Source organism: Chlorocebus sabaeus, chromosome 21 (genome assembly GCF_047675955.1).
Source record: "Chlorocebus sabaeus isolate Y175 chromosome 21, mChlSab1.0.hap1, whole genome shotgun sequence".
Classification (NCBI taxonomy): domain Eukaryota; kingdom Metazoa; phylum Chordata; class Mammalia; order Primates; family Cercopithecidae; genus Chlorocebus; species Chlorocebus sabaeus.
Window position 1 is genome coordinate 53,354,154 of NC_132924.1, and position 15,844 is coordinate 53,369,997.

Consider the following 15,844-nt stretch of genomic DNA (forward strand, 5'->3'; position numbering starts at 1 on the left):
GTTCGCCAAGATATATGTTCCTTTCTAGAAAAAAATTACCAATGTTATTTGTTAAAAATAAAGTCCCCATAGCCAGTTACCTTATAAAACACTATAAGATATAAAATATATATAATCAAAGTCAAAGGCTTAAGATATGGAATGATGACACAACGAATAAAATAAAATTTATCCAACAGCCTCTACTAACTGTATTCTGAACCATAGATAAATAATGGTTGCTGTTCCCTTTTTACAAAGATATCTACATTAGCCAGTCATTTTCCCTAATCTGCATTTTCCCTAAGCCTTTTAAGACTGTTAGAAAACTACATCAAGTATCTTACTCTAATAAAAATACCCACTGTGTTCCCACTCAGCTTGTTAAGGAATCAAAGAAAGAAATTAAGTTAGTTTGGCATGATTTGTTTTTGATGAACCCATGTTGCCTTCTAATTATCACATTATTTTCCTCCAGATGTTTGCAAATTGAGTGAGCATAGAGATTCTCTTTGTTGAAATGCACCATGAAAGCCCTGGACAATAGAGTATATGTGAAAGCTTTTGAGTTACTGGATTTGCTAGCATTTAAAATGGAGCTTTTCTGGCTGAAAGAAAATGTGCACAAAACTTAAAACATGACTATAATTATTGAAATTGGCTATGTGAAACTAATGGAGCTAATTATTGAAAAAAAAAAAACCCTGTGAATCCTATATATTAAGGAAGACTCAAGGTAGTAGTGGCATGAAAACTCAAACATGGTTATATAAATGTGGAAATACATGTGTATAGAGTGACAAGTAAAAACACACATATCTCTACAGTTTGTAACACACTGATTATCTTTATTATTATTTATTTACAGAAAATTCAAAATTAGTTTGTATTCCCTGGTCACATCCTACCCGACAAAGCAGTTTCACTGCAGCATGGAATCCCCTGGTGCATAATTGAGACCTAACTTCAGGTGAGGTAAACAAGGAAATTAAGCTGCATTTTTTCAATACTTTTATCTAACATCAGCAATAGACATAAGTAGACAAAACACTTGCCAAGAAGGTTGACCTCTGTGCCTCTCTTTATTTACAAAGCAAGGTTAATGATACCAGGCCAGGAAAAGGGTATAATGAATGAATGAGACATACTGTGAAGACAGAATGCTAACAAAATAAATAGTGATCTAATATCAAGAAATAAGAATATAAACATGGAATATTTTAAATATTCTCTTTGGACTGTAACAGAAGTAGAAGAAAAAGGCAATGTTAGAATGAAGAACTGATTAGATTCTCTTATAACCTGGCACATATGAATGCTTATTAATTCACTCTTGGTAAAATTGGCCAAATCAGTATTTATATAAATGTAATGTAATAGCATTGGAATGCTTATAAAATTTCAAGGTAAATCAAGTGTCTCTTGAGTGCTCCTACTAGCACTAAATCTCCTCTCCTCAAAAATATGTTTGAGAGGAGAAAAGAGAAGCAGGGAGTCACCAAAACAGGTTTTATTGCAGCCAAATTCCCTGAGCTGCTTGATTATATCACTATAAATACTCAAAAGGGAGAAAAAGAAAAAAAAAGTGGAAGGAAGGAAGGAGGGAGAGAAAGTTAAAAAAAGAAAGAAAAAGAAAGAGGGATGGAGAGAGGTAAAGGAAGGGAAAAAGAAGGAAAGGAAAGAAGAGAGGGAGAAAGGACAGAAAGAGAAAGGAAAGAGGGGAAGGGGAAAAAAAGAAAAAGAACTCAAACATTGAACATGCTTTCATATATTCATTTAGCTTTATAACAACTTGAACTCCCAGAGAGTCAGTTCTTGATATCCTTTATTACTTTATTACTCTGGAAACTTCAAGAAATTTACAATCTTGAAATATTTATAAATGCATCTGACTCATTCTGAAATCACATTTCCTTCTAGTGTTACATGCATGCTGGGAACTTTCTGACATCACAAATTAATTGCCTAAAGTTTCACTGCTGAGAATATTTTATGACAATTCTCCACGTTACTCTAGATTTAGTAGTACTAGGAACACACAAGAGAGCCCTGCTGAGAAGGATATGCTGAGTGGCTGGATAGATGCACCTACTACCTAACCAAAGTCTCCTATCATCACTTTATCATGAACTTCATGCAAATTTGGCAAAGTTATGCATTCCAACATACCAAGAGATCATTGGAGTTACTGAAAACATATTTGTTAAATATGCCACAAGGTTTCATTGTACAGAGCAAACTTTAAAATTTTTCTTTCCCTATTTCAGTGCCTTCCTTCACAAATTCCCATCAAATACTTAGGATTTTCACACTGAGTCCTAGTGACTCAAAACTCTCCACTTCGACTTCATCACCTAGTGCTACTGATAGTGATCCACAATCCAAACAATTCTTTCTCTCCCTTCCTCTGTCAATATTCTTACTTTATGCTCATTTCTTCAGAGATTTGGTCTTTAGCAAGTAATCTGTAGAATGGTGGTCTTGACCATGTAACACAAGTATTTTCAAAGACATTTTCTCAAAATACAGTGATTTAACCCAAAGGAAGACAGAGGTAATTGAAAACCCTAGGGCCAGCTGATTGAGAGAAACTTGGGGGTAAGGGAACATTTTAAAAGCCCATCAAATTATATCATGTAGTTATCTGCCTGCCCTTCAATAATCTAAGTACGTTGATTTGATCACAGCATGTATCATAATTTCTATGCATGTATCAAAATATCACTGTGTATCACATAAATATGTGCAATGATGTGGCAACTAGAAATAAAAGGGAAAAATCGGGAATGATAACTCATTTGCAATTTCTGTGGGTAAAGTGAATTTGGCACAGGGTACAACTCTAAGTGGTGTTTCAGCTACAGTGGCTATCATCCAGATCCAGTGCTATTGTGACTCAAGTTAAGTGCTGCCTAGGCTCTCAATGGCTATTCCATTGGTGATACCCTCCCAGCACACTTGTTCCATGCTCACCTGAGCCTCTTAAACATTTGCATATCCCTGGAATAATACTTAATAGCAGTCTGTTCTCCTGTTCTAAAAAAGACCCTGTGATGTCTAGTGTTTTGATTATACTGTGGAGATGGGATTTAAAACATTCACCCTAATTCAGTTGTTCTAAGTTGAAAAAAATATTACACAATTAATACATGTTAATCATAGAAAAATTAGAGGGAATAGGTAAACAAAAGGAAGAAAATAGAAACCAGTTGTAATTATACCACCCAGAAATAACCCTGTTATTTCTTTCTCTCCCTTTCTCTGTCAATATTCTTACTTTATGCTCATTTCTTCAGAGATTTGGTCTCTAGTAAACAAAAGGAAGAAAATAGAAACCAGTTGTAATCATACCACCCAGAAATAACCCTGTTATCATTTGGGGATCTACATCTAGAAGGATACATATATTCTCCTCCTTTCTCTCCCCTCTCTAAAATTATACTGTTCTATGTGGTACCTTCTGTGTGTCCTATTCTTCCTTACTCTATGTGATCAATTTTTATGTAATAAAATTCTGCAAAGGAATTTTAAAGTTATGTTTTCTGAAATGACATAAGTCATAGTGATGTGTGCTCCTCTAACATGCCCTGTGATAGAATCACGAGGAATGAAGATTTGGAAATAGACAGAAAATTAAAAGAAAAGAGGAGAATGTTGACAGGTGTATAAAATTCTTATCTAATTCAGTGCAAATTGCTAGCTAATTCAACATTCTTGTGCTATGGAGAGTGTTCGGTTTTCTACGTGTATCAACCTATGCATTAATTCACAGAAAGGCTCTCCGTTCTTAGAAATTTCAAAGGAAAATATTTACCACTTCCCTTAATTGGAATCATATCTCTTAATGCTATTAGTCAAATGTGAAATTGCAACCAAAATTATCTCAAAACGATTATAAAGTGCAGTTATTTCTGTTAGCAATTTCCATTTAAAATAAAATGTTATGAATTCTTCATAGCTATCACTCTAGCAAGCAAATAAATCAAAATTAAAGTTCAAAACTCTTAGCATGTCCAACAGCAGTACTTCTAAATCAAGCAAGTAAATTTTAATAATGCAATACCTTCTTCGCCAAGGGATTTGAAAGTCTGAATGGGAAAAATAATCATCCTCATTTATTTTAACAACAAAAATGCTTTTCTCTACCTAGCTTAAAATAAAAGACATATTTCTCCCTTAGAACAGCAAAATATAAGAAAACCACAGTCTCCGTTATGTTAAAATTAATAGAAAAAATAGCTCTGAGAGCTTGGGAAAAATATATTAAAATTGTGTCATGTTGAGATCATTCTTTGCTCACATAAAACCATGAGGCTAATAAAATCTACAACACAATCACACAAGTGATAGGATTTTTGTCTGTAATGCTAGTTTAAAGATAACTGCCCTCAAACACTCATCAATCATAATGTACTTTGTACCAAGAAACATCTTTTTGTCTTTGAATCTTCCTGAAAGTGTCTCAAAGTACGTCACAGTCATAATCTCAGTTCTGAGTTCATTTCCTCTCACAAGATCCATTTGCATAATACCAGCTTCTTGATATTTGAGGCAACATCATAAATTAGCTAAGTCGTGGGTTTCTCTTCATTCTTTCTTCCATTGCCAATTTTTTAGACTGTGTCTTGATTGTTATATTCTTTATCTATAAAGTGTAAACTATAAAGCCCTTATGGTATAGTGCCTGCTATAATTTTGGAATAGAAGGTTAAAGAATAATCTAAAACGATATTTTTGGGTTTTTCAGTTGCTTACATGTATTGAGCTTCTAAGATTTTCCTAACTTACCTTGTTTAGCTAGTAGATATTAGCTATTTGTAGAATAAGAAAGTCAGAGATATATCTTTGGACCTAACATATTGTTAAATAATATATAAATATATGCACACAGTAAGTCCACACCTAAAATCATTGACAGGTTCTTGTAAACAGTGATGTCAAGCAAAATAACTCTTGTTTATATCATTTAGGTTGGCATAAAATTTGTTTCATTATAGATTAGTCATTTCCCTTAAAGTCAAGTTTCCAAGAACCTATCAATGCCATTAAGTGAGGACTTATTGTATACTCCTGTTCTCATTTTAATGTTCTACCAACTTACACAAGTAATTTTTAAGTGTGATCAAAACTCCCTAGTATACCTGTCAGTACTTACAATATGACTCTTTGAATTTTTATATAAATTATTAAAATTCCTTATAATCATTTGTCATTGATATCACACAAAAAATGGATTATTCTTTGGAGTTTATTTTATATGAAGTTTGTGGTGGTATTTTGGTGGGGTAGTTTCTGTTATTAGTGCCATATGATGCACAAAAATGTTAATGTTTTCAAAGTTGCATATCAAGAAGATGCAAACCTCCATATTTTTAAAAAAAATACAGAAAGGGCTATTTCACTTTCCTCAAATTTCTGTATTTTACTTGTCTCTCTTCTCACTCCATTTCTGCCACTACCCCCATTCTTATTTATCTGTTAAAAATACCACTAGGCCGGGCATGGTGACACATCCCTGTAGTCCCAGCTACTCAGCAGTGGGAGGCTACTGAGATGGGAGACTTGCTTGAGCCCAGGAAGTCTAAGTTGCCGTGAGTTGTGACTGCTCCACTGCACTCCAGCCTGGATGACAAAGCAAGACTCTGTCTCAAAAAAAAAAAGAAAAAGAAAAAGAAAAAGAAAGAAAGAAAGAAAGAAAATCACTGAATTTTTAAGAATTTGTCCTAATAAATAATTATCGGACTTTCAAGACTTCTATTTATCCCTGAGAACAGCTGATCACTTCTTCCTAACTAGCTAAGTAGTTAATCTACTATGGTTAATAATTCAAGTAAGAAATTTGTATTCGTTTCTTCAGGCTGCTATAACAAAGTACCACAAACTGGGTAGCTGAAAACAATGGAAATGTATTCTCTCACCGTTCCAGAGGGTAGAAACCAAAATTAGGGAATCAGCAAAGCAGCGTTCTCTCTGAGACTCTGGATAGAATCCTTCCTTACCTCCTCCTGGTTTCTGATGGTCACCACCAATCCTTGGCATTCCTTGGCTTGCAGCTGCATCACTCTGATCTTGACTTCTATCACCACATGGCATTTTCCCTGGGTATGTGTGTGTCTCTTCTCACCTCATGAGGGCACCAGTCATATTGGATTAAGGGTCCACCCTACTCCAGTATGACTTCATCTTAATTTACATCTGTTATGACCCCATTTCCAAATTGGGCCATATTCACAGGAACCAGATGTTAGGACCTCAACAGATCTTTTTGGGGAACATATTTCAACCCACAACAGTATCCCATAAAGGCATAGCCAACACAATTATAACAAAGCAAAGGGGTCTAGCAACATATTCCCACAGCTGAATGTGAAAACCATCATAGCTGAGTATATGGGATACTCTATTTCCAGGAGGATGTAATAATGATTTTAGAAAGAAAAGAGTCAAAGTTATTCACCAGAGTTAACCTGAGTTCTCTTCTTAGGCAGTTCTTCTAAGAATAAGTACAGAAGTCTGTTAAATTAATAACCAAGGGCAAAATGTGGTCCGTAGTAATTATACTGATAACATGATCAACTAATGAAGTTCATTAGTCTAGTTGATGGAAACAGGAATTTATTGACTTTTTTATTTGCCACTAGTTAATGAGTACTGTATAGAGTGACACTATCCAAGAAAAGTATGAAGCAAAATGCGTTCTTCTAGCAACTCATTGGTCTTAATTAAACTGTGCCTTTAACTCATTTAAGCAAAAATCATCCAGCGCATGTAAAATTTAAACACCTATTTAGGCAATTATACTTATAAGTACTGTATTAATTATGGATAGGACAATTATTGCTACTAAATTTAAAATGATCCAATGTGATTTCACACTGTTTAATTTCAAACTTCTTTGAGTTAATTTTGTTAATTTTAATATAATTTAAACTGTATTGGTCCCAAGATATATATGAGTCCCAACTACATATTTGTCCCAGGAAAAAATGGAATTAAAGCCCCAACTACAAGTATTCAATAAAATATGTCCTCAGATTACCAAATTTACTTAGAATAGGTTATATTTGCAAAACATCAGAAATCAAGCAATCAATAAAATTAGTGGTTTGCTTTTCAAGGTAGAAAAATATATCTAGAAACAGAAACTATATGTTCTCATCATCTAATCTCAGCTTCCTGCCAATTCTGTTTTTTAAGATTCTTCAGAAAGTATCATTACTATCATGTCTTGATTTACACGTATCATTCTGCACATATTCACTGAACTAGTAGGATATACACTTAGATTTGAACCAAAGACCTTGGGCAAATGTGTCAAGTTTACAATATGACAGAACCAATTCATTTAACAAGCTTTTGAAAAGGCAGAGTGAGAGGGCAGCAGTCCTGTATCTTTGCCCAGTACAAAAAGAGGGTCAAAAACCATGCCTTAGCTTCCAATGCCTGGCAGAAATTTTATGCTATGCTTGTTTCAGATGGTTTTCTTGATCCCCATTATGTTTTTAGCTCAGCAGAGGAAAGAGACAGTTTTTAAAATGTCACAGTGGGAAGTACTTTAATATTGAGTGGTAAATCCCCAGAGGCAAATGCAAAATACATCCACATTGTTAACAGTACCTTTGAAGCAGGCACAAGATTGTTAAAAAAAGTAACATAGGTTTCTTTCCTTTGGTTGAAGTTGTTTATGGTTAGGGGTTACTTAGGGTAGGGAAAAGAAGAGTTTTCCATAAAACATAATTTTTTTTTATTCTTGGGTGTTTTATATTGTACCACAAAATAAAAAAATTTCCTCTCATCTTCTATCAATCTATTAATATGTTTCCTAAATGTAAGAAAGGAAATTATATATAGAACAAACAGTGATGTTAAATTGAGTACTGAATACCTGAAAAGGTCAACTTGTCTGTTGTACCATGTTTAGTAGCATCATTGTAGGTCATTGCTACCCCATCCCTTGCACAAAATCACCAAGAACCATTTTTACATATTAGACACAGGAAGGACTATGAATATTCATATGTGGACTAATTAATTTTCTAGAATGACAGATTCAAGGAAAAAATGTTGGCCTCGTTTTATTTATTGTATGGAAGAAAATAACAAAGATGTATAACAACTCCAAACTACAGTCTCTGGAGATTAAAATCAAGAATGATGCTTTTACAAAGCTGGAAATAGAAATATTAAGATCTTCTGAAAGTTCCACACAGCCCCTTCTGATGCCTTTTGATGCTTTTTCTTCCTAATCTCATTTGATTTTTATTGTCCCTACTCTAAAAGATTTAACTTATCTATTTTCAAAAGTGCTTAGATTTTTGGTATCCATTGCAAATCTTTTGTAGGCAAAATTGGTATTTTGATCTCTGACGTTGAACATCTGCAAACTAAATTTGTATGCATGATAATGACACACAATCATAAAGGATGTGAAATATTCTGTCTGTGTTATAACAGATGTCAATTTTTGTTGCTTGTTATTACTAAAAGGGGAAATGGAGCTCCTCTCTGTGACAAGTAATGTTGCTTCTAATCCCTAGCAATAAATGTACCTAGAATATGAGCAGAAGTGGCACTCAGCCTGAATATCCATCACCGTTTCGATTGTTTGAAATGCATCTGGTCCCTTTGAGTATATTTACTGTGATTACCCAGTTCAAGCCTTTTCACACTATTGCATGTGCCTTCAAATGACAGTAATGAAAATAACTGCAACCATTATTATAGGTTTTAGGACTTTGCCATCTGTTGAGTATTAGCCTTTGCCATTCCCCAACTGGCATTCCAGTGAGCCAAAATTACACAGAAGCTACCCTACAACACTGCATTTTTATATCACCTTTCATTTTCCACGCATCAAATATAAGGCATTCCTTAAACAATCCTATTAGGAATCTAGTAATTAAGAATGAATCTGAATGAATTCACTTGAAGTTATTTCAAATGTTAAAATACAAAGGAAAAGCTTTAGAAGTAAATATGGCATAAGGTATGCAGTTCTTGAGAATTAGCAATGATGTACAATGTTGTGATATTTAAGAATCAATCTAAAATGGTGGGGGAAAATGACAAGCATGTTACTATTTCCATATAATATAAATTATTTGGAAGTACTCAGTGTATCTCCTTTATGAAATGAGTAAATAGATTTGGGCTTATTTGAGGCTACAGATTTCCAATTAATCAGAAAGTCAGCATTTTGACCAGCCACAAATTTATAAGAAATGTATATTCACAAATCTCAAAACTGGTATTTGTTTATGTTATGCCACTAGTAGTGTAGTACCATATTGGAACCTGCCTATAATACCTTGTTTTAGAAAATAATTCCATACAAATTCAAAATCAAAAGTAAGGCATATATATGTGATAAAATATTATAGATTCTAAATTGCAATGAAAAACATATATCCATGAAGCTCAAAGTTTGACTGAAATTATATTTTTGATATTGTTCACTTCAAAGCCCCTCTTGCATAAGTCAATTTTAACCAAAAGTGTGGTGAGAGAAAAGCAATCTACTATGTAACAAAAAGGAAATCATATAGTAAGAGATCAGAAATAGTGAAACTAAAAAGAAAATGCAGGTGAAACCAATTTAGTGTATTTTCTCATTGTAACACTTTATATTCCATTTGTACCACTCAAAGAATACATTCAGTGTTGGGTATATTGTAGGTAGGTGCTCAAGATATGTTTTTGTACAAGACAATTAGAAATTTAAAAGATCAGGCTATATTGAAAGTGGTTGCAGAGAATATTTAATCAACAGGTTTAAAAAATACATGATGTTTTATAACAACTTAATCCAAATCACTTCTTATATCATTCTAAATGTACTAAGTAGCATATGATCTTGACTTAGAAAATGCCACCAACATTAAGGGCAGCTACCAGCTTAGTCTTTAGAAGAAAGGATAGAACCATCCACATTTTTTTATTTTTTCCTCATTTGCACATGACTGATAATATCGCATAGCTAACACACTATCTTCATTGCATTTGTCCCAAGAAAGAACAATGAAAATTTGGGGTGCTCATTTTAAGGAATGTGTAAGAATAGATTTCAACAATAGTCTTGATATTTTTTTTTCTTATAAATGGAGTCACAGAATTAAAGATTAACTTTCTTATGCTCAGTTAGTTTTTGAGAAAGTAAATAAGGAAAGAATAAATAAGTAATAAAACATATCTGGAATGATTTTTTAATTAAAAGAAAAATCCAACAAATAAAGGAGAGGACGTCAAGGAGATTACACAGTGTGGTGAAAGATAAAATGCATTCCTTTCTACTAAGATCCTGGAAAGAGTAAAACATAAAAATAAAAAGTGTGTACCTTTCAATGTCACTTAGAGAACAACCAAAAACAGAAAAATTATATTCTATCCAAAAGTAGACTTGGAAAAATAATTCTAATAGGTAAAAGCTGAAAAGATATCACGAAATGTGGAAAAGCTAAACAAATGATAGTAATGACCAATAATACCCAAAATGATGAAGGCAGACTTAAGTGGCCTTAAGTAAATTGATACAATCCTCTACCTGGAAGGTGGCTGATGACAAAACTATTGATTCAATCTTAATGCCAATGTGTCCAGCTGAACAAAAAAAAAACAAAAATAGTAAGAACAATAATGTTTCAAAAGGTGATAGTGGCTATTGAGGTCACTAAGAACACTCTGTAATACACATTGCTACCTGGAATAATACTTAACTGTATTTCTATTCAAAATGCTTTATACTACTGAATAGGTTTCATAGTAATAAGCTTACTTCCTTCAAAAACGTTCCAACGAATTTGGACATGGCCCATGTATGCTCCTTACTTACAGTAAATAACAATTCAATTTAACAAATATCTCTTAGGCATTACCATATTCTAGGCATTATGCTAAGAGCTGCAAAACACACAAGGGTAGATAGAGCACAGTGGTTCACGTCTATAATCCTAGCAGTTTGGGAGCCTCAGGCAGGCAGATTACCTGAGGCTAGGAGTTTGAGACCACCCTGACCAACATGGTGAAACCCCATCTCTACTAAAAATACAAAAATTAGCTGGGCACGGTGGCAGGTGCCTGTAATCCCAGCTACTCAGGAGGCTGAGGCGGGAAGGCAGGGGTTGCAGAAAGCCAAGATTGTGCCACTGCACTCCAGCCTGGGCAACAGAGTGAGATTCCATCGAAAGAAAAGACACAAGGGTAAGTCCACTATTGTTGAGTTTGTACTATTCTCTCCCCAGCCAACAGGAACATGATATTGGAGCTATGAAGGTGGACCCTGCCTTTATACAGATAATAGCAGAGTAGAGAACACTGACATTAAATGAGTCTTCGCAACAAATTGTGAGAATGATAATCCTCTCCTTCCAGACTTAAAATCTAGTAGAGAAAGCAGTATGTAAACATGGAGTTAAGGTATGGCTGACTGAGAATTATGCTTAATATAAATGAGCTGAATAGCAGAGTAAAGCAAGATATTAATTCTGAGAACATTCAAAGGAAGGAGAATTTGAACAGCATTAGCCAGATGGATAATGAAGGAGAAAGGGCATTTGAGACAAAGGGACCCAGCACCCAAAGCTACACCTATTCATATGTCAGAGACCAAAGTATAAATCAGAAAGTTTAAGGGGAAACAGTCAAAAAATCATGAGGAGTCTTAAAAACAGGCCAGGGAGACTGAGTTTATTCTAGAGACACAAGAGAACGCAAGTAAAGATTTTTAAGTTTAGGAATAATGTGTTCAGATCTCTAATGAAGGAAGAAAATTACTAACACATTCATGGATCACTTACAAATCCATTTTAAATATAAAGAGAAATAACTATAAGAATACATAGCACCAAAATATTAACAAAAGTAAAATTTTTTAGTAACAGAATTTAACTACTCTTGCCTATTGGCATTTTCAAAGTGTTTTACAATGAACATGACTAGCGTTTGTACTTTTAAAAGTTGCGTACTTTTCTGATATACTATATCCACCAATAGTAAACATACTAATTGTTATTACTATAACATATATATAAGAGGTTAGAGGCAAAAAAAAAATGAAAGCCATAAAAGTATTTAACTTTCAGTATTGATTAAGCTAAAATGTGACCATTGGTCTTTGGTCTGGACTTTTATTGTAATTGATTTAAAGCCAAATATTTCCAGCAGCCAACAAATGATGGCATTTTACCGAATATCCTGCAGTCTGGTCCTAGAATAGCACGGTGGCTCTATGAGTTACAGGAAGAAGAGCAAGTTGGATCACAAATCTGGGAAGTGAAGGAGTTTCTCATCACAGAGCAGTTTCGGCACTAAATAAGCACAAGGTCACAGTGACTTCCTGTATTTTAGGGAATCAGGTCCTGACGTGATCTATTCCATGATGAGTAGATATACCTCTTATGGGACTTGTCCCTATTTTCAGTGAAAGACAATCCAAGCATAACATTTGTGAGGACAAGGGTGAGCATCACTAACCATTCCTGGAATATTACTTGGTCTTCACATGAGGAAGACAAGGAAAATAGTGAAGGGACTGAGAACTTTCATCCTAAAGAACAGGTAGTAAGTGCTGAGAATTTGGGTAACCTCAGAGTCACTGGATACACCAATTTGGCAGCATTGTCTTTTAGCATTTTTTTCCCTTAATGCATTGAAAAGTGATTTGGTAACAAAAATGATACTTTTTTTAACTTCCTCTTAGTCTGGTTCCCCTGTGACCAAACACCATAGTAGATTAAAATTCAGATACTAATAAAAGAAGTTTGGTTACTTCCTTTAACAGGATTTAAAAAAAAAAAAACAGAAAAGAGAAATGATAGTAACTAATTGCATAAGACTCAGGAAGGAAGACATTGTAATCACCATATGGAAAAATATATAAACTCATCCCTCGGTATCTGAGGGGCACTGGTTCCAGGACCTCCTGTGGATACCAAAATGTGGGGATGCTCAAGTTCCTGATATAAAATGTCATAATATTTGCATATAACTTATGCATATCCTCCCATATACTTTAAATCATCTCTAGATTACTTATAATACCTAATACAAATGTTATGTAAATAGTTATTATGCTATATTATATAGACAATAGTAACAAGAAAAAAGGTCTACACATTCAGTACAGACACAATTTTTTTAAATCTTTTTGATCCAAAATTGGTTGAATCCATGGATGCAGAACCCAGGGATACAGAGGGACAACTGTATATACTTGTTTTATAAACAAAGTGTTTGCATTCGTATGGAGTCCCCTAATGAAAACAAAGTGGTTCATTTATATTATGCAATAAAATTTAAATACTCTTGCAAAACCAAAAGTCAATCATAAATAGTAGAGAAGAGAGAAGGTTCAATGAAGGCAAGTGGCTTAAAGTTCAAGACTTAAAACTGGTTGTCATACTATACAATCCACATTTCTGCTCTGAACATCTATGTCTGATCTCCCCCAAACTGACCTAGACAGAGCCTAGACATTGATGCAGGTCCACACAGCAGGGTCTGCAAACCAGATACGACCACAGTGACAGGCCTTTCACATATGTGGTGCACAGAGGTACGTCAAGTAGATGGTTCAGTTATGTAATCTGATAGCTGGTAACTGAGGCTGAACAGATAGATCAGAGAAGGGAGCCAACACCACTAGAAGCCAGTGGGTCAGGCATCGAATGGGCAAAAGCATAAATAGGAAATAAATTGCACCTTGCAAAATCTCCTGATCTAGATTTCAGGTTTCCAAATTAGCTTTTTATGTGGTTCCTCTCAATCACAGGCATGGGTTTCCAAGGATTCGGTTAAAAAGTCAACACAGTAAAAAAGTAGGAAAAGGCCCCAGAACAAGCATATACCCAATGCCCTGCGATAATCATTTTTCAATATTTATTTACTGAATCATACTTCTTATTTGAAGATTGACATCATACAAATATTTTCTTAGAAAGAAATTTGAAAATGTTGGAAAACAGCCTCCACCAATGCCACCTTCTCTCCTTCAACTACTAATATTCTCTTCAGATAATTCTCACTCCTACAATCCCACATCTTTCATTTCTTAAGCTCTTCCTCCAAAATTAACCTGTTTTAGCATCTGCGTAGTTATCATAATATGACTGAAAGATACATAAATAATGACTAAAGATGAAAATTCTATTTGCTACTAAACTAATACCAACAATCCCTCCCTTCACCACCCCAAAAAAATCCCACCATCTAAGGGTAATATGGGCATAAGTAATGAACAAGTGTGGTTAAATAGCACTCTGTAATGGTGCTATTTACTGGCTCCACTCACACTAGCCTGCAGTACTAGTACAATAAACCAAGTCTTGAGAGCTAACAGTAGTACAAATTGAAGTGATTGAACTTAGTGTTTGATAGGCAGATAAGAAATAAAGGAATTGAAGGCAGTAAGACAAACAGTTGAAAATTCATGCCTGATTAATAGGTAATCCTAAATTAAAATGCAGAAAGACACGAAATGGCAGACTTAGATGCCTACCAGGTCATGGCAGGCCTCATATACTAAGCCAAGAAAATTGGATACTATTGTACTTACTAACTGGGGAAGACAGGATGAGAATGAGATTTTCAAAAAGGATAAGCCTGGAGGAGGAGCACAGCATTAGAAAATAGTAGGATTCTGAAGGCCACGACAAAAGTCATGGCAGGGAATGGTTAAGAAGATGAAATCATAGAGTGTAATGACCTTCGTGAGTGCTGATGGCGTTCCCTCATCCTGAATGTCCAACCAATCCCATACCATCTATAACTATCCTTCTCACTCCAAAGGCTCAGCTCAAATATTTTCTCTTCCAAGAGGTCATCTCTTTGAGAACTGCATCTTCATCTCTTCTCCCACAGCCTTCTATTTGTTCCTCTTTCATTCTACATTGTATTCGAGTTAACTGTTTCCGTGTCTACTGCCTCCATTATATCACAACTCCTTTAAAGAGGGTCCCTGGCTGATTCATCCAATTATACCCCTTCTCCCAATAAATGTAGCACAATGTCTTATGCATAATAGTAGGAATAAATGAAGAAATTGAAATGTCTCAAAGAGACACCTTGCTGATTTTGCATTGCTATAGACATAACCAAATCCAAGAGCCAGGAGCAGGCATAAAATGATCAGAAGCAATTAGGCTGGCTTCAAAAAACTCTTACCAGGGTATATAGAGAAAAAAGGAGTAACTGAAACATGATCTATTTTGAGGAAAGCACTGATATTTGTTTCTTTGCAGAAATATTTCTCTGTGCATCCACCTGCAAATCGTGACAATAATGACAGAGATACAAGTATATTTTACCTGTAAACTGCAAACAGAAAAATACTGACACTGTACAAATATACTTATGATACACTGAATAAAAAGTTTCTTTTCCTCTACCCCCTTGCTTCCCATTCCAACATTAAAATGGAAAAAGAAAACTCATCCTAATTGTTCCTTAGTTAGGAATAACCAAGCATGGGCCCTTGGGGCTCCAGAAGAGTCTAGTTATGGGAGAGAGGGGAAAAGTGACAAAGATAGCAGCTTCTCTTCTTTAGTTATGACTCTACCACCAAGGAAGGGAACTATGTCTATTTTCTCCAATATTAGCCAAAAAGAAGATTGGATAGTAAGCTATTCATTAACAACTTATCAAGCATTTTGGATCTCATAATAGAGATAGGGTGAATTATAAAAGGAGTGCCATCCAGGCCTACTGGTTTCTTAAGAATTCCTCAGCATTAATACCACTCCTTCTAAATCCCTTTGAGGATAGCTGCTTAGATGCTGGGAGAAAATAATTGAACAATTTCATGGTGACATTAAACAGCAGCTCATAATTGACCTCAATATGAATAGCAATAAAGATGGAGAGAATGACATAT

General features: G+C 34.6%; 1 protein-coding gene across 1 annotated transcript in view; it reads right to left on the bottom strand.

The window, feature by feature from the left end:
- Positions 1-15,844, bottom strand: part of NXPH1 (neurexophilin 1) — a 318,872-nt gene that overhangs the window by 136,874 nt on the left and 166,154 nt on the right. The gene's annotated exons all lie outside the window — the stretch shown is intronic.